This window comes from Corvus hawaiiensis, chromosome 6 (assembly GCF_020740725.1).
Source record: "Corvus hawaiiensis isolate bCorHaw1 chromosome 6, bCorHaw1.pri.cur, whole genome shotgun sequence".
Classification (NCBI taxonomy): domain Eukaryota; kingdom Metazoa; phylum Chordata; class Aves; order Passeriformes; family Corvidae; genus Corvus; species Corvus hawaiiensis.
The window spans coordinates 22,807,412-22,813,206 of record NC_063218.1 but is presented as its reverse complement, the minus strand read 5'-3'; the positions used below and the strand labels follow the sequence as shown (position 1 = coordinate 22,813,206).

At 44.9% G+C, this 5,795-nt stretch overlaps 1 long non-coding RNA gene across 1 annotated transcript; it reads right to left on the bottom strand.

Moving 5' to 3' along the window:
• Positions 1-1,886: 1,886 nt before the first annotated feature.
• On the bottom strand, positions 1,887-3,368 carry LOC125328206. The gene is made up of 2 exons (XR_007204590.1): positions 3,264-3,368; positions 1,887-2,477 (listed from the first exon to the last, which is right to left on the bottom strand). It is a non-coding gene; the product is annotated as an uncharacterized LOC125328206 (long non-coding RNA).
• Between the last annotated feature and the right edge of the window lie 2,427 nt (positions 3,369-5,795).

The following is a 5,795-nucleotide window of genomic DNA, read 5'->3' as shown; positions in this document are numbered from 1 at the left end:
TACCAACAAAGCATCCCACTGAACTGAGTCCACATTGGTGAACTAGTGCACAATCTAGACCAGAATCAGACAGCAATTGTGGATTACAGGTGAGTGACTCCTGGTCCATCTTTCTTTTTTTAATTTCACTCAATACCAAATAAACATAACCTTATTCATCTTAGGATGTGAAGGGACATATGTTTTTGACCAGTCCATGACTTACCTAAGTAAAAGGTAGATGAAAAAACTCATATGCTTAGAAGTTCTGTTGAATCAAAGTACAAGTCTTATTTTCCTGTTGGATAAACTTGCCGTGAGAATCCTTCAGGAATCTCAGAGCTGAATGGCATTTTCATCCATTCTAAGCCTAAGATGAGAAGCATCAGCTCAACACTGTCCCCCCTGAAGCCAGAGTAAGATTTGCAAAGACAGCATATCTGTGCTGTCAGAACTTTTCCTCTGTCCTCAGGGACTTTTGGTTTTTTTCCTTCTCTCTGATTTCTCTTCTTAGGAGACCTACTTTTCCCTGGAAACCTGCTTTCAAACTACAGAACTTCTCATTCTCTTGAAAGCGCCTCTTCCTTAGTGCCTGTAGCAATCATGTCCAAGTTCTGAGAGCCTGAGCATTCAGCAGCAAACTCCTAAGAGGCTGTCAGTCGCTGCAGGCTAAACTGCTTGTCATTGGTCCCAAAAGTCCCCCTAGATTTTCAGTCAGTTCTGACATGTGACTCATCAGCTGAAAGCCCTGTTAATCATGCCCAAATATTCCCATCCCTCAGCACATACTAATGGGTTTAAATATATGCTGTAGTCTAGTTTTCAAGCTAGAAGCAATGGGTCCGTTTTCCTCTTAGCCTCCTAATGTTTTCAGAGAGAAGGAAATTACTTTGTTGGGTCCAGTCTTTATTCCTTCACGTATATCAGTGCCATACTAAAAGCATCCCTGCTCAGATGCTAGATGTGCTTTAACCTGGTTAATCTTGAGTCAGAGGTTACATGGGGTTCCCAAGTACTTCAGGCACAACTTATAAAATGGTGGTTAAGCAGTAAGCAGATGAAACTGTTGAAACCCAGTGGCCAGCAAAGACTTAATCTGATGTCATTAATGTGACAGAGTTGATATAAGGGGGAAAATAGATACAGATATGTACCCCTTATCCAGCTCCTTGATGCATTTTAGCACTGCAGCATGTGTGAAATGGTAATATTCACCTTGCAGACAAGAGTCAGAAGAGTTGTGACCTTTGCTGTCCTTACTGTTCCTACCTCAGGCTGTTTCCTCAAGATCCTCTCAGCAGCTTTAAGAACAGAGAAGGTTCACTTTACTAGATTAATACTGGCTCACTTCTTTTCAGTCAGTCACTTGAAAGAGCAGGAGTGAGCACAGAAGCCTGTGGAAGGCAAAATTGAGGAGGAAGAGAGGGAAGTGCCATAAAAATGAAGCAAGGAGGCAGGTCAAACAATGCAAGATTGTATGAGCACCACTGAAAGAAAGCTCAGAGTGGCTCTGGGCTTGGGGAGGCCCAACACTGGGGAGCTCTGATAGTCTAAGTTATTGAATGTAAAAATGAAGCTGATGTTCCATTGCACAGCAGGTTCCTATACAGTCTGGTCTTTTTCTGTTAAGGAAAGATTGGTCCTTTGAAGCTGGTTACCAAATCTGTCTTGCTCTGTATGCTGACAGTGATGAACTTACTTGCAAAGATGAAGGCAAAAGGTGGGAATTGGGAAACTAAAACGCTCATACATTGTTATTACCTCCTTTTGAGGTAAAGCACATGGACAAAGACTGAGGTAAGGGCCCTGCAGTCATCCCCTGCCACCTTAGCAGATCTGACAGAGGGACCTGTGCAAGAGAAAAAAAATAAATTCATGAGAAACTACAGCTCACGTTGCTTAAAAAGTTATGGGTGATAGAAATTGTCTTTAATACCTCCATGGGAAAAATATGCTAGAAAGATGGAAGACATAACAGATTTTAAATGGCTTAGATACTGTACTTTTTTTAAACCAACAATAAAAAATACATTTTAACAGTTCTTAAGAAGGAATTAAAGCCTTGAATATATTAGTAATTATTAAAAAATAGAATCTAGAAAAGGTTAATATGTACAGGAAGTACATTTTGCCATGTGAGCAACTGCCAACATAGACTTTACACCAAAAATCTTGAAGAACTAGGAAAAGTTGGCCACTTTGGGAAGATCAGCCTTCGGTGGAAAGGAAAAGAAGCTAGTTGCAACTTGGTATCTCTTTCCGAATGGAATTCCCATGTAGAAAAAAATCTTTGAAATATCTTGAAACCTTTGATAGAGTTCAGGTGGCTCCAGTGCCTCATCAGAGGTCAAGATGACTGTGGGCATGATGGCATTGGTAATGTCTGCTCAGTAGCCACCTTCAGAAGGCTTCATCTCATTACCCCAGCAGGTCTGTGTCCTCTGATGCCTGTGACTCTTCCAGAATTGACTTGTGATTGCAGTCAGCACCCTCTTCACCTATGGAATATGTGGGGGCTTGAGATGAAGAATCAGAGCAGCATTTGAAATGCTGGCCAGTTTGCACATGCAGGGGTATAAGACTGTGGGGTTTTCTGTTCTTTTCCTAATCCTTCCTGAAAAGTCATTAGTGTTTCTTGACTATTGCTAAACACTGAGGTACATTTTCATAGAAGCTGTTGTGGTTTAACCCCAGCTAGCAATCAAGCCCCAAGCAGCAACTTGCTCACTCCCCCACTAGTGGGATCAGGGAGAGAACTGGAGGGTAAAAAGCTAGAAACTTGTGGGTTGAAATAAAGACAGTTTAATAGGGAAAACAAAAGCCACACATGTAAGCAAAGCAAAACAAGGAATTAATTCACTGCTCCCCATGGGCAGGCAGGTGTTCGGCCATCTCCAGGAGAGCAGGGTCCCATCACACATAATGGTGATTTGGGAAGACAAACACCATCACTCTGAACATCCCTCCCCTCCTCCTCCTTTCCCCCACTTTCTACACTGAGCATGATGTCACAGGGTCTGGAATATCCCTTTGGGCACTTGGGCTCACCAGTCCTGGATGTGACTCTTCCCAACCTCCCATGCACCCCCAACTTCCTCACCAGCTAAGCAGCGTGAAAAGCAGAAAAGGCCTTGGCTCTGTGTAAGCCCCGCTCAGCAATAACAAAAACATCTCTCTGTCATCAACCCTGTGTTCAGCACAAATCCAAAACACAGCCACTGGGAAGAAAATTAACTCTACCCCACCCCTAAGCAGCACAGGAGCGTACACCAAACCTGCAGGACCTTGCACGGGGACTCGGAGAGGGCAGGGAGCGGTCGGTGCCCGTCGCTGGGCTATGGGAGCCCTCAGCCCCAGCCGGCCCCGCTAACACCGCGCTCGGCGGGACAGGCCCCGGGGCCCGGCAGTGCCCGCGCCGGCCGCCAGGTGTCAGCACAGCCCCGGCCGTGCCGGGCCCGGCACACCGCGGCACGGAGGCCTCGCCCGGAGCCTGTTCTCACGGACTCATCCACTGGCCCGGGCTGGAAACGAGCTTAAACATCATCTACTTCCAACCCCCCGTCGTTGACATACATACACCTTCCACTAGATCAGGTTGCTTAGAGCTCCATTAAACCTTAAACACTTGCAGGCATGGGGCATGCACAACTGCTCTGGGCAACCTGTTCCAGTGTCTCACCACCCTCACAGCAAAGAATTTTTTGCTAATGTCTAATCTGAACCTACTCGCTCTCAGTTTGACGTCATTCCCCCTTGTCCCGTCACTACATAACCTTATAAGAGGTCTCTCTCCAGCTTTCCAGGAGGCTCCCTTCAGGTAATGGAAGGCCACAATTGGGTCGCCCTAATGCCTTCTCTTTTCCAAGCTGAACAGTCCCAATTCTTTTAGCCTTTCATCAAAGGAGAGGTGCTCCATCTCTCTAATTAACTTGGTGGCCCTCCTTTGGACTCACACCAACAGGTCCTTCTTGTGCTGTGGACCCCAGAACCAGATGCAGGTGGGGTCTCACCAGAGCTACTCTTCCCGCAACTACTTCATTGCTGCTTTCCTGTGAAGAACAACCAGCAGGAGCATCATTTTAACTGTTGTACAATGTTCCTCCAGCACCCTGCTCCAGAGGCTGGTGGGTCAGTGAGCAGTGGCTGTGACATGTTTTGTGCTGGACTCACTGGGGCTGTGGTTGAGGAACTGAAGATACCTGACAATTGGTCCATACCGATGTGACAACTCTGCCATTGCTTGTTGGCCCACATGTGTGATGTGTACAGAGAGGAGTCACTGCTACAGGACAGTCTTAGTATCTCTTGGACCCGCCGAAGTTACAGCAGCTGATCCACAGACCTGAATGTAGATACTCTGCATTGCTGGGGCTGTTGTTTAAAACAGGTCATGTCCTAGGATGTTCTTCAGTGGCTCCAAGTCTGTCGACAAACTGTCCACCATTCCCTGGCTATACCAGTGAAAAATATCCATGCCTCTCTCTCCCCCTCAGCCCCAAGAAATCCTTTTTTGAATCTTTTTTTTCAGCTTAAGAGGCATAAAATGAAATACCAACATATGCAGACTCAGAATTAAGGCCAGAGAGTTGTGAACATCTAATGTTTTTATATTTGCACAAAAAAAAAAAAAGAGTAGGGGTTTTTTTGCATGACACAATTATTGTTACATAACAGAAGACAAGATTTGCAGCATCCCAGATTTTCCTTTGAAATGAGCTTCCTGGCTTATCAGCAGGCAGATGCTCTATGGTCAGTTAAGCTGGATCAGGAGTGAGAAGTTTCTCACGTGTTTCCAGAGTGGAATATAAGGCAGAGAAAACAATAGGATCTCAGGATACCTGATGGCAGAGAGTGAAGGTCCTGCTTCACTGTCCTTACAGCACCGTTTGTTGTACAGGAAAAGGGTGCACTTTGGAGTAGAGGAGTAGCACATAGACACTGTTCAGTATCTTTGGTGTTTTCTTCCCACAGTGTCTTGGGCTTGCATATGTTACACATGGATCTTTATCTTATGCAAAGTGCTGTTGTGTATTAGTCACGCATTACTATCCCACTTAGGTTTGCACAGAGTCAGATGCCCAGTTAAACTGATTTGTTCAATTATCACCCTTAAGTTTCTAGATTAGCTACAGCCATCAAAAATCTTCTGTAAGAAAACAACATAATCAAATAGAGATGGGAACTGGCCTGCGGCAGGTGTCGCTTTAATTTATTTGAGTGTCCACTTAAACTCCAGAGCAACAACAATGTGGCAGCTAGATTGTACCTTTACACCAGGAAAAACCCGCAGGGAGATTGGATGGTTTCTTTCAGCTGAAGATTTTGAGACCACATTTTCATTCCAGAAGGGCTTGATAAATAAAAATTATTTATTTTGCTGGACACAAAATTGAAAGAGATTGAATCTCTGGGAAGGAACTAGATGCAACCTTCTGTCCTACTATGTGGCTTGATGCAACTAAAATTGAGAGTGAAGATTTTGGTCACATGCAAGCAGTGTGGTAGAGGGATGTAGCTGCAGTTTGTATTGTGCAGATCTCTGAGCATTCTCAGATCAATAGGGCTTTTTTAAGCTTGGTGGCAGCATTTGTCCTCTTGCTGGGAATTCGGGGATAAACTCTGGTAAGACACTGAGCAGGGGCGGTTGGGGAGTGGAACATGAATTGCTTTGCTGATCCTGCACCTGCGAAATGGCGCAGAAGGAAATGGTTTGGCTAGCATAAATTAAGGCAGCTCTGAGACTCATCTAACATATCTCAGGAATTCAGCCTGCCAGCACAAAATTAGACAGTGTAAAAAGCTGGCTAAACACTACA